Source organism: Macaca mulatta, chromosome 6, assembly GCF_049350105.2.
Source record: "Macaca mulatta isolate MMU2019108-1 chromosome 6, T2T-MMU8v2.0, whole genome shotgun sequence".
Lineage (NCBI taxonomy): Eukaryota > Metazoa > Chordata > Mammalia > Primates > Cercopithecidae > Macaca > Macaca mulatta.
The window spans coordinates 159,555,186-159,575,436 of NC_133411.1; the positions used below are offsets into that span (position 1 = coordinate 159,555,186).

Below are 20,251 nucleotides of genomic sequence, written 5' to 3' on the forward strand. Positions count from 1 at the left end.
AACCATGTAAATAAAATACAATAAAAACAAAACAATGTTGTTCAATTTTACCTAAAGCCTAAGACTTGTTCTCTCTCTCTCTCTCTCTCTCTCTCTGATAAAAAGATTAACAAGTGTCAGAACTGTGTTAAGGACAGGCTAGCACCCAACTAAGACTTTCTTCTTGATTAGATCTGCCAGATAAAATACAAGAGGCCCTGACTCACTCCTGTAATCCCAGCACTTTGGGAGGCCGAGGTGGGTGAATCACCTGAGGTCTGGAGTTCGAGACCAGCCTGACCAACATGGAGAAACCCCATCTCTACTTAAAAATACAAAATTAGATGGGCGTGGTGGTGCATGCCTGTAATCCCAGCTACTCGGGAGGCTGAGGTGGGACAATTGCTTGAACCCAGGAGGTGGAGGTTGCAGTGAGCTGAGATTGCACTATTGCACTCCAGCCTGGGCAACAAGAGCAAAACTCCATCTCAAAAACAAAACAAAACAAAACAACAAAATTGTCAAAAAAAAAAAAAAAAAAAAGAAGAAGAAGAAGAAGAAGAAAAAATGCAAGATGCCCATTAGGTTTGAATTTCAGATAAACAATGAATAATTTTTTAGTATATATCCTAAATATTGTGGAGGCCCTTCTTACCCTGAAAAAAGTTATTTGTTGTTTATCTGAAATTCAAATTAACTGGTCTCCTGTATTTGTACTTGCTGAATCTGGCAACCTCACCCTCGATGAATGAAAGAGTTTTTAAAGGAAAAGCTTTCTCACTGCTAAGTGATATTGGATATTTCCATGTCCCTATGCCACCAAGAAAAAAAAAAAATCTTGAGAAACACTGTTCTGATTCAAGGTGGAATTAAACCAACAAAACATGCTAGTGTGGGAATCTGCAAGTAGGTTAAGAACATGCCAAATGGGGGAAATTCTGAAGGCTCCATGTAGGAGAAGGAGGCATTGGGGCTGGACCCATAGGCCAGCTAGTGTAAGACAGCAATCTTGGAGTCCAAGCACGCTTCCTCCCATTGAGCCGTGGCCTGAAGGACAGAGGACACTCCTCAGGTGTTAAGTCTTGAGCCTTCTTTCAGAAGACAGGGGATCTTGTGTTTAAGGGACTGTGGTTTGTGAGCTTGAGTAACTGAGTGTGTTTGCCCAAATCACACCCTCTCAAGATGGAGAAGGGCTTTTAAGGGCATCTCCTCTAATACCACCTACAAGTCCTGCCCACCCCATGTGGGCATCTGAACCTTGTGTCCAGTGGTAGGGTGCTCACCACCTACCAAGATAAGTCTTTCCATCACTGGGCAGCTTAGGAAGCTCTTCCTTAGGCTGAACAGAAACCTGCCTTCCTGTTATGTCTCTGTAGATTTACCGCTGCCTTCTGAACAAAGTGCTCCCCTCAGTCCCGGGACAGTCCTTTAGAGTTGTATTGGTAGCCCACTGGAGTCTGAATAGACCCACTTCTTTGAATTCTCCCTCTTATGGCCTGGTCTCTGGCTTTCTCATTTGAAGAGAAATGGCCTTAGACCCCCAGACCAGGGCATGCCTGGCGGCCCTGACTTGTGTGCTATCTTCAGGCAGGGAGTAAGAATGAGGTTTGTCCTGGGAGCTGGGGCCAGGGCAGAGCCAGGACAGAGAGGGAAGCTCCTTTCTGAGCTTTTGGATGCTGAGTCTGCAGGAGTTGCAGGCGGAGCACCGGAGACCTGGGTTCTGTTCCCTACTCAGTCCCTTATGTGTTGTGCAGCTTCAGGCAACACTCCTTTCCCTTCTGAGCTTTGGCTCTGTTTTATATATTCCAGAGTGACTTGGCCTATTTCTTTTTAGTTTTTTGAGACAGAGTCTTGCTCTGTCTTCCAGGCTGGAGTGCAGTGGTATGATCTCGGTTCACTGCAACCTCTGCCTCCCGTGTTCAAACCATCCTCCCACCTCCGCCTCCCAAGTAGCTGTGGCTACAGGCATTCACCACCACACTGGCTAATTTTCGTGTTTTTGTAGAGATGGGGTTTTGCCTCACTGCCCAGGGTGGTCTCGAACTCCTGGGCTCAAGTAGTCCCCACAGTTGGGCCTCCCAAAGTTCTGGGATTACAGGCATGAGCCAGCACGCCCAGGGCGTGGCCTGTTTCTGACAATAAAAACATTTGTGTCTGTTCTGGTCGGCCAGTGCTGCTGGAACTGTGATAAGAAGAATTCAGAGGCAGTGTCTGGGTTTGGTGGGTAAATGGGCAGTGTGTGGTCAGTGGAATGGCGGTTTCAGAGCTATGTAGATACAAGTCATGGAAGACTTAGGGGGCTGCCAGCTCTGGCAGTGCTTGGTTCTGGAATAATAAAGCTTCACAAAGTGAGGTGATAATGAAGTCAGACCTGGGGCAGTGGGTGTCCCTGCTGGGCGAAGGGGGGTACCCTGCATGGCCATGCTGGCCCTGGTGCTATCCTTCTTCAGCCTGCAGATGTGTGTTAGCTCCCGCCCTGCCATCCAGATGGCCAGAGGACAGAGGCGCTCTGTGGAATCCTGTGTGTGGGCCAAGACTTGCGGCTTGAGGGTGGTGTGGAAGGTGGCAGGGAAGCCTGGCCAAGTGGGGCTGGGGCAGTGCAGATTGAGGCTTCTCTGCCGGGGGAAGATCTTTAGGGAACAGAAACTTGGGTCAGAGCTGGGGCTTGGCTGCCACACAAAGGGGCTTTCTCCCCATCCCTGCCTTGCAAAGCCAGGAGGCTGGAAGTGGGGAAAACCCAGACTCTGAGTAGCTCAGAGAGGTCAGAGCAAATCCTCAAGCTGGGCAGGATCCCTAAAAAGCAACCAGTTTCCCCCCCAACCTACCAACAGGCCTTCCTGATAGATGGCATGGGTCCCTCCACCTGCCCCTGGATCTGCTGCCATCTCACTGTGTGGCCTTTGTCAAATTCCTTCCCCCTCTCCCTGGGCCTCAGTCTCCCCAACTGTAAGAAGAAGGAATTGCACAGATGGTCACTACAAGTTTTCCCGGGCCTCACATTTGCAGACTACAAGTTCTCTCATCATCATCAAGTCTTTCAGTTCACAGAGCACTTTCCTATTTACCACTTAGTTTATCCCTGAACAACCTGGGGAGGTGCGCGTGGTGAACACTCTTCTCAGTTTTTTTCAGATGATAAAAACTGAGGCTCAGAGAGGGGGAAAGTCTCTTCCAAGTTTGCACAGCAACGTAATGGCTGAGCGGGACTCTTGCTGCTATGTCCAGACCTCCATCCGCTGCCCCAGAAGTTTGCAAGGGGCTTCAGTGGGACCTCGGATGCTGTGGAAGGAGGTCAGAGGCCTGAGGGGAGCAGACGTGGAGGATGGGGGGGATGGGATGAAGCAGGCATGATGGCTTCACTTGTCTGTTATTTTATATGGGTTTCCATGGAGGAAATATTTTGAGGCAAAAAATACTTATGCCTAAAAAGTTGGAAGACCTCGTGCTGTTGCAAGACTTCTCAGGCGGAAGCTTAAGGCAGACCCTCTTCTGAGCTGCAGAGACTCTGGGTTGGGTAGCTTTACCTTGAGATGAAGCGAGAACTTCATGTGTCTAATGGAAATGAAGGGGATTTGCACATTTTAGATTGTAGACATTTAGCATGCGATGGCATTTGGGAAGAGGTTGGAAAAGTTCAAAACACACAGAATCACCAAGTATGAAAATGTCAGCACTGTGAGATGCTAATGCTGGAAGGATCTTCAGAAACCATCTTGCTCCTCCACCTTTCCCTGTTCTTCACTGAAGGGAAACAGAGGCCCAGTGAGGAGAAGAACTTGGCTCAGGTCTCACAGCATCAGGAGCGACAGGACTAGAACTTGGGTCTCCACACTTCGCTGACAGTTTCGGCATAGGCCACTTTCTGGGTAGGCTTTGGGAGTCAGGAGACAGGGGAGAGAGAAGAAAAGGAGGGATCTGGGGGCCTGGGGACAGGCAGACAAGAGGTATGTAAGGCCTAGCCACTCGCTGATAAGAGACCCACAATGTCATTCCAAAGGGCTATTTTATCAAGATGTAATTTTCTCCGCTGCAGACACTATTTTCTTTCTCATGCAGACTGTGCTGGCCTTCGCGATAAGGCGCCTAGACATGTTCACACTAAGGCAGCCAAAACATGAGGCAGGAGGAAAAAAATTCCCTTCTTAATCTCCCCCCACCCCAGCCCACTCCCCCCCTCATTTCCTCTCATTCTCTCCAAGTTCTCATGCCCCCCACCCCCCTAGCTGGCTGGCCCCTTCCTGCCTTCCCGTAAGTCGGCCCAAAGGAGCCAGGAAGGTATGTGGCCCAGCGGCTCTTCTCAAAGGAGAGAAGCATGGAGGGGCCTCCCCTGGGAAAAGAGGCCCCGGCCACAGGCTCTCCCATGACCCTGCAAGGGCAGGTGGGTTGGGGGGAAGTCTTGTTCACAGGCTTGCCCCTAGACTCTTTTCTCCTCCGTCCCCACAATCTCTGCAAATAAAACACAGCTCTCTATGGTTTGGGGGTTTAAGCTGGAGGTGATTAGAGCCTCCCCCAACCACAGATTCTCTGCTCCTGACCCCTACTCCTGACCTCCGAATCCAGGGTTTGATGGAGATTCCTGGGGGAGGGGGCCACCCTGCCGACTTTCCCCTTAACACCCCCAGAGAAGAGATCTGGCCAGATAGGAGATCTGGAATTCTGATCCCACAAATCCAGCAGTCACTGTGGGACTAGTCCTTTTTGTTCTCTAGGCTCTCTAGGCCTCAGTTTCCTTATCTGCTCACTAAGAAGGCTGGACTCAGATATCCTGGCCTTGAAATTCTACATCTGGTTTTTTCAAAAGATGATGTTCCATCCCAGGCCTCCTAGGTACTTGGTGAGTTGACAGACTGGCCCCATGTATCAGTGCCCCGCCCCTGCTCTGCTCAGGAAGTCCACCCCGCCCTCCACATCTGGATGGAATTTACCCCCCAAGGCAACTCAATTACCAGTGATCTGATCAGGACGGCTCATGTGTCAGAAGGGGCCCTGGTGAAGGTTGCTCTGCCAGAGATGAAGGTTCCTGGGCCAGTGATCCACCCCTCCCACAGCCCACGGTACCTTCTTGAGGTCCCTGGGTCCCAGAATGTGTCTGGTGAGCAGTGTCTCCTGCTGAGCAAGGGTAGGGGACCCAGAAGAGGCTGCCACCTCCTGCACGGGCTCAGATCCCCCATGCAAAGACCCAAGGCAGGGCAAGGAGGCTGGAAGGTAAGGGAAGATAGTGTACGCATTTCACACCCACGGGGCCCCATCGTGTGCCCAGCCATTTGCAAGAGCTGGAAAACCTCATGACTTCTGTCCACATTCTGAACTCTAGAAGGGGAACCTGGCTGTAGGGCTGGCACCTGCTTGATAGTGAGGGTTGGGGACCTAGTGCTGTGTCTCAATCTGCCTTCCTTGGGAAATCAATACAATCCCGCTGTCTTCCTGTGGCTTCTGCTAAGTTGGCTAGTGGCAGACAGTGGGCTTTGGAGCTTCCTGTTTCTTCAAGTCTCCATTTAACGCCTCTTACTCTGAGCCCATTGCTCAAGGACTGTTTTCTTAGACATTGCACCTCTCGGCTGTCTCCCATCCCTCACCATCAACATACATAGGAGGCTCAGTGAGCCCAAGAGTTCTGGGACATAGTGTGCTGTGCTGATGGAGTGTCCACACTAAATTTGGTTTTGTTGTTTTGTTTTGTTTTGTTTTTGAGACGGAGTTTTGCTCTTGTTGCCCAGGCTGGAGTGCAATGGTGCAATCTTGGCTCACCGCAACCTCCGCCTCCCAGGTTCCAGTGAGTCTCCTGCCTCAGCCTCTGGAGTAGCTGGGATTACAGGCATGCGCCACCACGCCCGGCTAATTTTTTGTATTTTTAGTAGAGACGGGGTTTCTCCATGTTGGTCAGGCTGGTCTGGAACTCCTGACCTCAGGTGATCCACCCAGTTCAGCCTCCCAAAGTGCTGGGATTACAGGCGTGAACCACTGTGCCCGGCCAGCTTTTTTTTTTTTTTTTTTTTTGAGACAGAGTCTCGCTCTGTCACCCAGGCTGGAGTATAGTGGCACAATCTTTGCTTACTGCAACCTCCGCTTCCTGAGTTCAAGTGATTCTCCTGCCTCAGCCTCCTGAGTAGTTGGGACTACAGGCGCACGCCACCATGCCTGGTTAATTTTTGTATTTTTAGCAGAGACAGAGTTTCACCATCTTGCCCAGGCTGGTCTTGAACTCCTGACCTCAAGTGATCTGCCCACCTCAGCCTCCCAAAATGCTGGGATTACAGGCGTGAGCCACCACACCCGGACCACAATAAATTTGGCATGAATATAGGGACTTCCTGGGGGTGGGACGGAGGGGAAAACTTCCTTGGATCAGAAACAGCGTGGGTCAAAACCCTCACGCTTCTCAGTAGTGGGGTCTTGCCTGTGAACACTCACTGCCCTCGCAACACACCGTGGTCATGGGCTCCACGTAGGTTGGGCAGGGCTCGCCAGGCCAAGGAAGTGGTGTTCCCCGCCCACAGAGAAACACACACTACCTCCTTCCATCTGAGAGTCTAACCAGGACCTCTCTGGCGTTCGGTGCAGCAAATGTTCACGAATGCCAGTTCAGAACGAGCACGGCACTCAGCACTGCTGCAAGGGGAAAGACAAGACTGAGGCTGTCTCACTCCTCCAGGGGCTCATCCTGTCACCAGGCACAGAAAATGCTGCCCTCGGAGCCAGTCTGTGCTGCTGTGAAGGGCATAGCCTGGAGGTAGCAGGCCATACTCGTAGGACACACTTAAATACCCGCCCTGCCATGGACAGGCTGGGGCGCTTTCAGCAAACAGTTTGGCCTCCCTACCAGCTTTCTGGGGCTGTCAGGAATGCATGTACGGTGCATGTGAAATGCTTAGCACCGTGCCCAGCACAGAGGAAGTGCTCCATCAATGGCGGTTTTCTTATTATTTTATGAGATGATTAGTATCCAGATAATAACCTTCCACCTACCTGGAAAACTACCTAATGCAGAGCCCAGCCCAGAACTCCTATGAAAGCCCCTTTCTAAAAAGGCCTCTGAACTGTTACCAACAGCAAGTTCCGTGTGCAGACAATACAGCTCATGGACTTCCCACATCAGCAAGCTGATGGCGGCAGTGGAAGGCAGAGGCTGCTGACGGTGGTGGGGAGGGAGGGGTCCCCAGAGGCCTGAAGGTGCAGGCTGACATGGTGGGGGGTTTGGGTTGGGAAGGAGGGGGAAGTTGAGGTCGGGGCCAGGTTCACAGGGACCTTGAATCAATCCCCTCTAGCCCCTCATATGGCCGGGGGACCTGCTGTCGGTATTGCAGGGCTGTCGACATGGAAGGACTTGTTCAGGAAGCTGATTCTGGGGCCGGATGCAGGTTACACTGAGGGCCACCCATTGGCAAGGAGGCCTGTCAGGGCCTGTTGGAACCCAGACAGGATTTAATGCCAGGATCCATTCTCGACACAAAATTCCAGACAGGGAAATCACCATGTACCGGGAGAAGCCCCTCTCACATCCTTTTTTTTTTTTTTTTTTCTTAATACTTTAAGTTCCAGGGAACATGTACACAAGGCGCAGGTGTGTTACATATGTATACATGTGCCATGTTGGTGTGCTGCACCCATTAACTCGTCATTTACATTAGGTATATCTCCTAATGCTATCCCTCCCCCCCCTCACCCTACGACAGGCCCCGGTGTGTGATGTTCCCCACCCTGCGTCCAAGTGTTCTCATTGTTCAATTCCCACCTATGAGTGAGAACATGCGGTGTTTGGTTTCCTGTCCTTGCGATAGTTTGCTCAGAATGATGGTTTCCAGCTTCATCCATGGTCCCTACAAAGGACATGAACTCATCCCTTTTTATGGCTGCATAGTATTCCGGGGTATATACCCTCTCACATCCTTTAATATCATGTGATCCTCACAGTTGAGTGAAACGGCGATCTCTACTTCACAGGTAAAGAACCATGTCCTTAGAGAAGGGTCCCCACACTCTTGCTAGTGGCATGGTGAGGCCAAGAACCCAGGACGCAAGCTTCTGCATCAGTGCCCCCTTTTTCGTGGATGGTTTGGGAGTGCTCTTCCTGGCAGGGGCCAGGAAAGTGACTGTTACTGGCTGTCACCCAATGGTATGCAGTGCTGGGCAGTCTGGGGACCGATGCTGGGGTCAAGGACTGAGTGAGCCCCAGGAGGGTGACCCGCACCGGCTCTGGAGTCAGGGAATCTTGCTAGGAGGCCCAGCCCCGTCACCACCAGTGTGGCCTGGGGAGACATGTAAACCTCTCTGAGCCTCAGTTGCCCTAAAGTGAGGATGACTGTGGTACCTACTGCAAAGTGTATCAGGGAAGAATCCCTGAGAAGACATCTGCAAAGACGGAAGCTCTTTCTGTACTGTGAGCATGGGGGTCGGGGGGCGGGCTTGTCTTACAGTAACTACTGCAGTGCCAGTGCTGGGCACAGGCTTGGTTGTAGCAGGGACTCGATCAATATCATCATAATAAAGTCTTTGCGGCCGGGTGCGGTGGCTCAAGCCTGTAATCCCAGCACTTTGGGAGGCCGAGATGGGCGGATCACGAGGTCAGGAGATCGAGACCATCCTGGCTAACACGGTGAAACCCTGTCTCTACTAAAAAATACAAAAAAAAAAAAACCCCTAGCCGGGTGAGGTGGTGGGCGCCTGTAGTCCCAGCTACTCGGGAGGCTGAGGCAGGAGAATGGCGGGAACCCAGGAGGCGGAGCTTGCAGTGAGCTGAGATCCAACCACTGCACCCCAGCCTGGGCAACAGAGCAAGATTCTGTCTCAAAAAAATAAAAATAAAATAAAATAAAGTGTTTGCATTTATCATGGACACTTACTAAGTGTCAAGCACTGTGCTAACTGCTTAACTAAATGGATGGTTAGGCAGTTGATGAGAAGGGATTGAATTCTAACAGGAGAGGGGACCTGAGGCCATCTCCAGAGACTGAGTAGACACCAGTGGGGAAACTGCACAGACCCCGAGCAAGGGGCCTTGCCCGGAGGGAGCTGGGGACAGCTTGCCGGCAAAGCCTTGCCAGCAAACACAGGTTCAGAAGAGCCGGGGTCGATTCTCTGTCCTGCCATCATTTTGCTGCATGACTTTGGCCAAACCTCAGACCTCTCTGGGCCTCTCCTTTTGTTCCTGGAGAAAAGATGGAGGGTGCGAGGGGACTTGGGAGCTGAACTGTAAAGGAGGGAGGCTCCTGCACCTGAGGCCTCCGGGCCTGTTGGGATCTGCCGGCCTGAAGGGGATTTCCTGGGGCCAGCCCCATTCCCAGCCCTGCTGACGTCACCCCTGGATGGGTGCCCAGAGTTGGAGGGGATACCCAGAGCAGTGCTCCACTGGGAAAGGAAGGCGGGCACTCTCCCAGCCCACACACCGGCCCTCCCTCTGGGGCTCTGGGGTCTCCCCAGTCCCATCCCCCAGGTGGGGAAGTGGGGATCCCTCCTGTTGAAAGAAGAAGGCACAGCCCCTTGGCCCAAATCTGGATTTGCTGTGTGACCTCAGGCAAGTCCCTGCTCCTTTCTGGGCCTTGGTTCCCCGTCTCTGCAATGAGGAGAGCAGAGATTCCAAGCTCTTCTGGAACTCTTAACACTCAGGGATCTGGCTGGGCGTTAGGGGATCCGGGAAAGGGAAACGGGGAAGGGGGCTGGATTCCAGGGGCTTGCTTCCCACAATAGCACAGAAGGTGTAGGGGGTGGTGGGAAGTGCCGTGGGATAAAGGGAGCCCCGAGTCCTCCAAGTGGCTCCATGAAGGGGCAAAGCCAGCCTGAGGTTTTGGAAACGTATTTATTTTTAAGTGTCCTGTGTCGCTGGGGTCTTTTTCTTCGGGTTTTGAAATGCTACAGAAGTTAGTACTCTGATGTGTGTGTTTGTCAAGCAGAATATGGGCTGTATTTATTCATCCTTTACCCCAAGCCCTTAAAAATATAGACGGCTAATGTCTTCAGTATGTATGAAATATCCCATATGCTCGGAAACAAAAGGGGCTCTGTTATTAAAGTTTCATTTCCACACGCCCCCTCCCCTCCCTCCCGCCCGCCCCCCTGACACCCTGCCCTCCTCCCATACCGCTCAGCCTGCTCAAGACAGAGCGCGAGTGAGGAGCAGGCGGGCAGGCAGCGGGCAGCCGGGCAGCCGTGGACAGAGGCCCGGGCACAGCCAGTTGCTGCGCCGGAGGGTGTGGTGTCCGGCTACAGGTGAGGGGGCGACCAAAGGGAAGGAGAACAGAGCCTTCCAGGGGAGAGGGGGCCTCGGGGTCCCTGGGATGGTCAGTGGCGGAGTGGGGGTGGAGGTGGCCCTTCTTGCGGGCGCCTGTGGGGCCAGGGCCCTGGCAGGGCCTGGCTGTCTGGGACGGAAATGCCCGCTCTCCTGTTAACTGAAACCACATGTGTCTCCCAGGCAGCGGGGCAGAGATGCCGCCAAGCCTGGTGCTTGGGGCTGGGGGAGAAAAGATGCAGCTGGCCCCACCATGTGCCCCAGGGTGGGTGAGGGGCTGTGCAGGAGGGCTCGGGGTCATTTGCATCCGTACAAGTGAGAGTGTGTCAGTGTGTGAGTGAATGAGTTCTGTGCATGTGCTTATTGCATGAATGAGCGTGTGTGCACACGCGAGAGCCCGTCTGCAGGTCGGTGGGCTGTTCCTGCTTGCAGGGCTGAAGTGGCCTCCTGCGGCCTGAGTCCTGGGCACACTCCTACCTGTCACCCAGAGCTTGGGAGCCTGCTGGCTGCCCCCTAGGAGGGCCCTCTGGGGTGAGGGGATTCTCACCTGAGTAGGGGGTGGTTCTCACTGTGCGGAGACTCCCTCGTGACCACCATCCTCCTTCGTTCCTTTTCTTCCAGCCCAGCTCAGTCTTCTGGCACCTGTGCAACCTCTGCCCATTTCCCCGGGGGGAAGAGCTGAGAAGTAGAGCAAGGAGGTGATAACAACCTCTGCTCCCACGTCTGTTTTCATCTTTTTCAGATCAGGCACCTCCAGGAGCTCGGCATCGCCACTGTAGCCCTGGCAGGTGAGAAAACCTAGCCTGAGTGAGGGACAGCCTCACTCAGTGAGGGACATGGTGGGCCATCCAGACTCATCGGGGGCACAGAGGACACTGGGATGTGGGCTCTGCCTTGGTGCAAGTCTGGAGTCCGCATTCTTAGGTTCTGTGGCAAATGGGATTCCCCGAGGGCCTAGGTGACCTGAGTCCTGGATCATCTCTCCTTAAGGAATGAGCCTTACTGGGTGCCAGGCTCTGGGTTCTGGTGGTGGCCCTGCCACTGCCTTGCTATGGATGTTGGACAGGTCTCCTCCTGTCTCCGGGCCTGTTTCCCTACCCCCACAATGGCAGAGTTGGGCCAGGATAGTGTTTTCCAAAGTCTGGTGTGTGCACCTCTGGCAGTCCATGAGACGGTGCCACGTGGATTGCCAGTTTTCACTGTAACAAGGAGTGCGTGTTGTTTTTACCCGTTAGGGAAAGGTGTCTAAATAGCATGTCAAGTCAGCGGGTAGATGGAAATAAAGGAATAATTGACCCAAAGGAATAAAAGCCGGGGATCAGGAGAAAATTCTTGTGTTCTGTCCATTTTGGCAATGGGCTCTCGTTATGCTTCCAGCACTTTATTTATTTATTTTTATTTGTTTATTTTATTTTTTTTAGAGACGGAGTCTCACTCTGTCACCCAGGCTGGAGTCCAGTAGCATGATCATAACTCTTCCAGCTGTTTTTTCTTTTATTTTTTGTAGAGACAGGGTCTCACTATGTTGCTCAGGCTGATCTCAAACTCCTGGCCACAGGCGATCCTTCCCTCATGGCTTCCCAACGCACTGGGATTACAGGCATGAGGCACCATGCGTAGCCGCTTTCATCATTTTAAATGCTCCTAAGAGCACTGGTTTTGACTGTCTAGGGCCTGAAGGTGTGATCTGCTATGTAGACCATCTTTTGGCCCCCACGAACTAGCAACCGCCCTGTAATTCTGTGATTACAGAGTGGAAAGCCCAGTTGCCACCTTAGGGTGTGTGTGTGTGTGTGTGTGTGTGTGTGTGTGTGTGTGTGGTGTATGCTGTGAGTGCTATGTGGGAAGGGGCAGGGGATGGAATGCGCAGAGCTGGGGAAAAGATCAGCTGTCCCGAGTAAAAGCTGAATGCCCAAGGTCACAGGCAAGGAGTTTGGGAAAGAGATTGTCCCCTGACTGACGTTTTCAAGTGCTTTGTCCGGACTCAGCCTTGCTTTGAATCACCAGGATGGGTGGGTAGGCGAGAGGCCACCCTGGCCTTGGCCTTTCCTGCCATTCAGCTCTGGCTCCCAGGCCACTTGGCTGTGTTTTATCTGCCAGTCCAGGACAGGCCAGGGAGAGGTGCACTGGGAGGATGCAAGGGTTTTTTTGGGGGGGGGGCCTTGGCAAAGCTCCCCCGTCAGTTCTCCAGGCGAAACTGGTCAGAGCTGGCATCTTTCAGGACATACTCCCTCTCCCTCCTCCCTTTCTGCTAGGTTTGCTGTTGCTGTTAGTGTTAGTTGTGACCACAGTTGCTTATATGTGGATATTCACTGGTGATTTTGTCTCATCACCAGCTCTTTAGGGAAGCCTGACCCTGCTCTGCTGCAGGAAACGCAACTCTCAGGACCATTCTTTCTTGTCTTGTCCTGCAACAGGCAAAGGGTACCAAGCTTTGACTCCAGGATGTGGACAGCATCCTTGGGTGGGGATGAATTCATAGTCCTTTCTTGGTGAGGTAGAGATGCAGAGGAAGGAGCACAGGGCTGGGTCCACCTGATCCCTGACACTAACATGCAGTGTGACCCTAGGCAAGCTCCTTGCCCTCTCTGGTCCGCCTCTCCTCTGGCCCCAGGAGGCATTGTCCTTGATGAGGCTGAAGTGATTCTCTAGTGCTGCCCTAGGATGAAACAAAATCCTATTTCCAGGGACTCCTGTTCTCATGGAAGGGTGCCTTTCCTAGGGGGAAGAACTCTGTGAGTTTTGGAGTTGGGCTTCCTGGAGATGGGCATATGGAGTCATTCAGAGTCCTTGGGCCTGGATTCCCTTGAATCCTGTTTCAAACCCTGGGGAAGCTGCTGGCTGTGGTCAGGGGCATAGCCTCCGCCTGCAGAACACGCCACATTCTAACTGGCCTTCAGTGGCCTTGTGTGTCCTGCTGAACCACTAGCAGCTATACCCAAGGCCAAGGGCAAACAGAGATCTGCTTCATGCTGTCCTGGCATGGGCATCGTTACAGAGAGATCTGCCTGACCAGGGAGTGGGAGGTGGCACTGCTATGTGGGGAGGATGAGTGCTTAAAGAGCAACTCCGTCCCCAAGAAACATTCTCATTTAAAAGCAAAACTGTTCCCATAACTGTGGTCTGGTTAAGTAAGCCACCCCGGTGGGCTAAGGAATGGGGTGCAGATGGAGGCTGAAGATTCTAGAACTTCTTCACTGACAGTGATGCTCTGGGCTCTTGACTTCCTCAGATTTTACTTTGATTTCTTTTTCCTAGGTTTGGTAGGGGCAGTGTGTGGAAGTGGCAACAAAGCAGTTTATCTACAGAGTCACATCCAGATCTATTTGTGGCAATGTTAACTTTAGGCAAGGGAAAACTGAAGTTAGCTGCTGGGTGAGGCAAAAAGAAAAAGAGAAGCTAGGTGACCCCGTGTTCTGCTCCTGTAGCAGCTGTGGGAGCTTGCCAGGCGACTACGTCTCAACTCCACCTTCCTGACCTGCAAAATGGGTTGTTGTGCAAATTCACGGGGTGGCGGCACAGAAGCCCTGGCACACACTGCAGCTGGCACTGAACAAATTGTAGCTCAAAGGCATCAAGCCTGCTGATAACTCTGCTGGCTTAAGGAGGGGGTATGATTGACATTTTACAGAGGGGGAACACAGCCGCAAGTGGTGTGCACTAAGATGAGGGAAGAGCACCAACTCTTTCCCAGGCCTGGGTTCCAGTCCCATCCCCGCCCCCACTGGCTCTATAACTTCCAGCAGGTTACTAATCCCACCAAGTCTTAGGTTCCGCATCTGTAAAGTGGGCAGGAATAACACCTACCTCACAAGGCAGTTATGCGGATTAAATGAGCCAACCCTAAGCTCCTGGCACATGGTAGGTGCTCAATGAACACTCTTCTAGCTGAATGGAAACCCAGAGGCCTTTGCTCCTCAAATTGCTCCCCTCTGATAGTCCCAAGTTGGGGCCACAGCCTTTGTGAGTAGTGAGGTTAGATGGCCAGAGGCCCTGGCTCTCCCTGAGGCTGGTCTCAAATCTTGCCATAAACACTACCAAAAGCACTTCTTGGAATGTTTTGCCCGAGTCTCCCAGGTTGGCAGGTGGTCAGGACTAGCGCTTTTCCTTGTCACTGACAGCAGGAATGGTGTGATGGTTCATGCCTGAAGGATATTTAAAGAGATGAGGAAACTCAGAAAACTGAGGCTCAGACAGGGAAGGGGCCTCTGTGGGATCAACGTGGCAACAAGGCAGGGATGGAGGGGTGGAGGCAAGAAGGTAGAAAACCTTATGGGGAGAGGGGAAGGGGAGGCCCTTGGTACCTACCCAGACAGGGCCTCTTTCCCAGCTCCACTGGAGCAGGAATGGGTTAAAGGGGACCGGAAAGCAGAGGAAGAAAGCAAACAGAGTCAGGAGAAAAGCCTGGAGCTGCAAGCTCGCTGGGGTTGTTTGGTCTGGCTGAACCACCTCCTGGGCCACTCCCAGCAGCTCTGCAGACAGACTCCAACCACCCCCACCACACGCACACACACACACACACACACACAAACATGCACACACTGACAGATAAGCACACACTGACACACAGAGACACATGCAGACACACACATAAATACAGGCACAAACACATGACTAAACAGTCACACAGACACACAAATACACACAGATAGATATACATAGACACACACACACAGAGACACACAGATTCATACATACATACCCAGAGACACATATACATCACCCTTACACACAGTTACATAGATACACACAAAGAAACAATTACACAGATTACACACAGACACATATATACAAAATGTCACATAGAAACAAGTATAGACACACAGACACAGATACACGCCCAGACATATACACATGCACACAAACATACACGCACGTGGATATCATGCAGATATCATGCAGATATCCACATAAACACAAGATTCACATACAAATATACACAGTGAATACATAAACACACAGACAGAGGTAGACACGCATGCGCGCACAGACACACAGCAGAGAAGCTCCAAGCTGGAGGACAGATGCTGGGATGGTGTATTTCTGTAGCTACTTCTCGTTCAACCTGCTCCCCTCTGCCCCAACAACTTAGTCAGGCTCAACTCCCTCACTGCAATAATAACACCTACTGTATACTGGGCATCGCCACGTGTCAGGCTCTGTTCTAGGCTCTTATATTAACTTGTTTAATCCTCACAACAACCACTCTATGAGGTGGGCACTGTGATTAGTCCTGATTTGTACATGGAGAAGAGGGGAAGTCACTTGCCCAAAGCCACACCATTCCTTTATGGCTTCTCCAAGGCAAGCTGCCAGTGCGCAGAGCCGGCTGGCGGACCGCGCCCCCACACTGTCTCAGAGCACTGGGCCGGCTGGCGGACCGCGCCCCCACACTGTCTCAGAGCACTGGGTTGGCTGGTGGACCGCGCCCCCACACTGTCTCAGAGCACTGGGTTGGCTGGTGGACCGCGCCCCCACACTGTCTCAGAGCACTGGGCCGGCTGGCGGACCGCACCCCCACACTGTCTCAGCACTGGGCCAGCTGGCGGACCGCGCCCCCACACTGTCTCAGAGCACTGGGCTCTTGCTCTGCACCAGGTGTGGGGACCAGCTCTTTCACCTCCAGTATTGCCATGCCCTGTGGAGCAGCAACATGATTTTGCCCTTTCTCAGGTCCAGGGAGAGAAAGTGACCTGCCCATGGTCACAGGGGTTAGAAGGAGCAGGGCTGAACTTCTGAGTGTGTGCTGAGCCAAAGCTTCAGTGACGAGGAGAGGCAGGTGACAGGGGCTGGCCAACCGAGCAAATCTACAGTTAGACTCAGCGCCCTTCAGCCTTCTCTTTTGGTGTCATCCTTTCCTTGACCTGCTCCCAACTCTTGAGCCTATACTATCCTCCAGCCCTTCCCTGACCAGTATCTGACGCCCTCACACTTGCCAGACTCAACAAGTGAGTCCTGAATGGACTTAATAGTAACCTTGGATAACTGTTGACAAAACGTATTTCCCTTCCATTATTTTATTTCATCCTATGTTAGGAGTAGGGGGAGGGGTTATAATCTTTTGATAAACTTGAGTCTGGGCTCCAGTCCTTACTGAGAGTCCTTGTCAGCATGATGCCAAACTCACTTAAATACGTGTCAGGTCCTCCACTGAGCTCAAAATGCCAACTGCCCAGGTACAGGATGTGGGAGATATGGCATAAAAGTAGCAGTTGTTTAGTGACTTCTTTGTGGACCATAAGCATAATAGGGATGAAAGAAAAAAAAAGCGAATCTGATGTTAGGCTGCATTAATAAAGGTAGAATGTCCAGAGTGAAGGTGGTTATGGTCTTACCATGCTCTGTGCTGGTCTGGGTTTCTTGTAATATTGGGGTCAGTTCATTTCTGCTGAAGAGTTTCTCATTCTCTGCTTGTTTACCACAAGTGACAGGGAGCTCAGTACCTATTGAGGCACGTAATAACCCAAGGGATCACTTAGGCCAATGCCAAGGGCTGCCGGGAGAGCTGATCTTTATTGAGGACTTTCTTTGCCAGGCACATTTAAATGAGAAGTAGGTACTATTATTATTCTAGTTTTACAGATGAAGAAACTGAGGTACAGAGGGTGATATAACTTGTTCCAGGTGTCACAGCTGGTATGTGGCACAATGCAGTGCTGGAGTGTGGCAGTGGAGACCAGCCCTCCTGACTGCAATGCCAGTGCTGTACCATGAAACATAAGGTGAGCACATATGTAATATTACATTATCTAGCAGGTACACTAAAAGGTTTTTAAAAAGGTGGAAAAAAGAAGCCCGTGAAATCAATTATAATAATGCATTTATTTAAACTCCGAATAGCATCATGTTAGCATGTAATAAATGTAAGAAAAAAACTTGTTGCCGGGCGTGGTGGTTCACACCTGTAATCCCAGCACTTTGGGAGGCCGAGGCGGGTGGATCACGAGGTCAGGAGATCGAGACCATCCTGACTAATACGGTGAAACCCTGTCTCTACTAAAAATACAAAAAATTAGCCAGGCGTGGTGGCAGGCGCCTGTAGTCCCAGCTACTGGGGAGGCTGAGGCAGGAGAATGGTGTGAACCCGGGAGGCGGAGCTTGCAGTGAGCCGAGATCGAGCCACTGCACTCCAGCCTGGGCAACAGAGCAAGACTCTGTCTCAAAAAAATAATAATAAAAATAAAAAAATAAAAAAAACTTGTTAATGAGACATTTTACATTCTTTTTTTGGTACTAAGTCTTGGAAATGTGGTGTGTATTCTTCATTTACAGCACATCTCAATGTGGGCTAGCCACATTTCAAGTGCTTGGTAGCGCATGTGGCTCGTGGCCACTATGTTGGATGGCACAGTGCTATACCGTATTGCCTTTCGAGGCACTCGCTGTGGTATAGCCTAGTGTATAGGAAGAATCCATAAATGTCAGTCACTAGTATGATTATTTTTATCACTGGTTGTTGTTGGTGGTGGTCCAGGGAGAAACTGGACTGAGGCCCTAAGCCCTTGGCATAAACTGTGCACTGATGTCACCCTTCTTAATCCAAGTCCTTCAAGCCAGGAGCTCGATGTCTCGCAGGCAGAGCCAACTTCATGAACCTTTGGCCCGTGGACCCAAAAGGGCCAGCATGACTCTCCAGCGGAGGAAGAGAGGCCAGCCCGAAGCCCCTCCGTCTCCCTGGCTGGCCAGCTGGGTACCCCATGAAGTGAAGCTTCCTCAGGGCCTATAAGCCTGTGGCCCATCTGTTCTGGAGTCTGGGGCAGCCAGGCCCACATCTGCAAAGGAGAGGGTAAGGGCCTCTCCTCCCATGGTTCCTTTAGATTGGTTAGGCTTTTAAACAGAAAAAACAAATGAATAAAACCCACTATTCTTTTTTTTTATTATTATTATACTTTAAGTTCTAGGGTACATGTGCACAACGTGCAGGTTTGTTACATACGTATACATGTGCCATGTTGGTGTGCTGCACCCATTAACTCGTCATTTACATTAGGTATATCTCCTAATGCCATCCCTCCCCCTTCCCCCCTCCCCCGCCCCACAATAGGCCCCGGTGTGTGATGTTCCCCTTCCTGTGTCCAAGTGTTCTCATTGTTCAATTCCTACCTATGAGTGAGAACATGCGGTATTTGGTTTTTTGTTCTTGCGATAGTTTGCTGAGAATGATGGTTTCCAGCTGCATCCATGTCCCTACAAAGGACATGAACTATGCATCCTTTTTAATGGCTGCATAGTATTTCATGGTGCCACATTGTCTTAATCCGGTCTGTCATTGATGGACATTTGGGTTGGTTCCAAGTCTTTGCTATTGTGAATAGTGCTGCAATAAACATACGTGTGTGTGTGTGTCTTTATAGCAGTATGGCTTATTAATCTTTGAAAACCCACTATTCTTAATACAGCTTTTTTTCCCCTGAAACCCCAGGAGTTAAACAATGGAGCAGTGATGTGGGGTCTGCACTTTCCCCATCCCTGTATGATCTCTGGGCAGCTACATAGTGCTTGTAAAGAGTGAGGGTTCCCAAACCTACCTGCGCATAGGAACCATCTGAGAAGCTTCAAAATACACTGAACACAGGTCCTACCCCCAGAGGTTGTGATTTAATTTGTCTGGGGTGCGGCCAGAGCTTTGGAATGTGTAAAAGATCCTCAGGTGATTCTGATGAGTTGGACAAGTTTGGGAATTGCCATGCTAACCCTCAGGGGCACCAGCTCCGGTAGCCCTCACAGTCACTATGATGCAGGTGTGGTTAGTGTTCCCACTCCACAGATGAAAGATTGGAGGCTCCCAGAAGAAAGGTAACTGGAGCAAGTTCAGCCAGTCAGGAAATGGGTATGGTAGGGATTCACTGGCCATGGTTTTAACCAGCGGTGTGTGGATAAATGTCTAACAACTTGCTCTCTGGAGAAAAAGAGCTATGATTTGTAGCACCTGCCAATTTCCGTGGTGTAGCTACTCCCACTGTGGCCCATTTTAAGCCATTGACAATGTCCCTGAATGCAGAGCTGGGAAAGGGTACATTGGCTGCTGAGACAGTGTGGCTGGCTTCAGCACACAGCTGGGCCACTTGGCATGGAGAAGAAGGGATCCCATTTGGTAGGCATGGTTAAGCATTTTCTATTTTTATTTTTAATTTTTTTAATTTTTTGAGATGGAGTTTCACTCTTGTCTCCCAGGCTGGAGTGCAATGGCTCTATTTCGGCTCACTGCAACCTCCACCTGCTGGGTTCAAGCAATTCTCCTGCCTCAGCCTCCAGAGTAGCTGGGATTACAGGCATGCACCACCATGCCCAGCTAATTTTTGTATTTTTAGTAAAAATGGGGTTTCACTCTTTTGGCCAGGCTGGTCTCGAACTCCTGACCTCAAGTGATCCGCCCCTCTCAGTCTCCCAAAATCCTGGGATTACCGGCGTGAGCCACCATGCCTGGCTGGTTAGGCATTTTCTGAATTTTTAGTCCTTGAACCCTTTCTGCAGTGCAATATTTGGGAGCCCCAGTGTATGCAACAGGTAAAAAGCAGTATGTTATCAGCATAAGTTTATTATAGAAACTGAAATCGTAGTATCAGTCTCAGTCTCTTGTTTAAACTGGGGGACAGGGTGAGGGGACACTGTGAATGTGGCAGGGGGTGGCAGTGAGAAGCAGTCTCAGAACCTGGGCCCTGTGTGCTAGCCCTCTCCCCCTACGCTGACTGCATGGCATTGGGCAAGTCCTTCTCCATCTGAGCCCCCATTTTCTGGTGTGGCCAAGGGAGACTGGACTGTGTGCAGAGTGGCCTCTGCCCTGCCACACCCCTACCTGACCCAGCCAGTCTCAGCCCCGTATTTATAGCCATGACTTCAGTCTCCCTAGTTCCTCTGAAGCTGATTCCCTGGCCCATGTATTTATAAACCCAGCAGGGCAGAAATAGATGTGACGTACTGGGGACTTGGCTGATTCTGTGAGCAGGCTGGCTTCAGTGAGTCCACTTGGAACAGGCTTGAGTCCCCCAGCATCCTGGGTGCCGGGTTCCACAGGCAGTCTAAAGCTGGAAGAGCATTTTGAGACCCCAG

The 20,251-nt window shown here is 51.3% G+C and overlaps 1 protein-coding gene across 6 annotated transcripts in view; it reads left to right on the plus strand.

Annotated features, from left to right (window-relative positions):
- The window catches only part of SYNPO (synaptopodin), a 74,701-nt gene that overhangs the window by 5,522 nt on the left and 48,928 nt on the right, over nucleotides 1-20,251 (plus strand). The window contains exons 1-2 of one of the 6 annotated variants that reach the window (XM_077937342.1): nucleotides 10,079-10,182; nucleotides 10,823-10,989. The exons of 4 other annotated variants lie outside the window; for them this stretch is intronic. The gene's annotated coding sequence lies outside the window, so the exon portion shown is untranslated. Of the gene's footprint in view, nucleotides 1-10,061; nucleotides 10,183-10,822; nucleotides 10,990-20,251 lie in introns of those variants that run through there. One more of the 6 variants, XM_015141238.3, reaches the window with a different exon arrangement.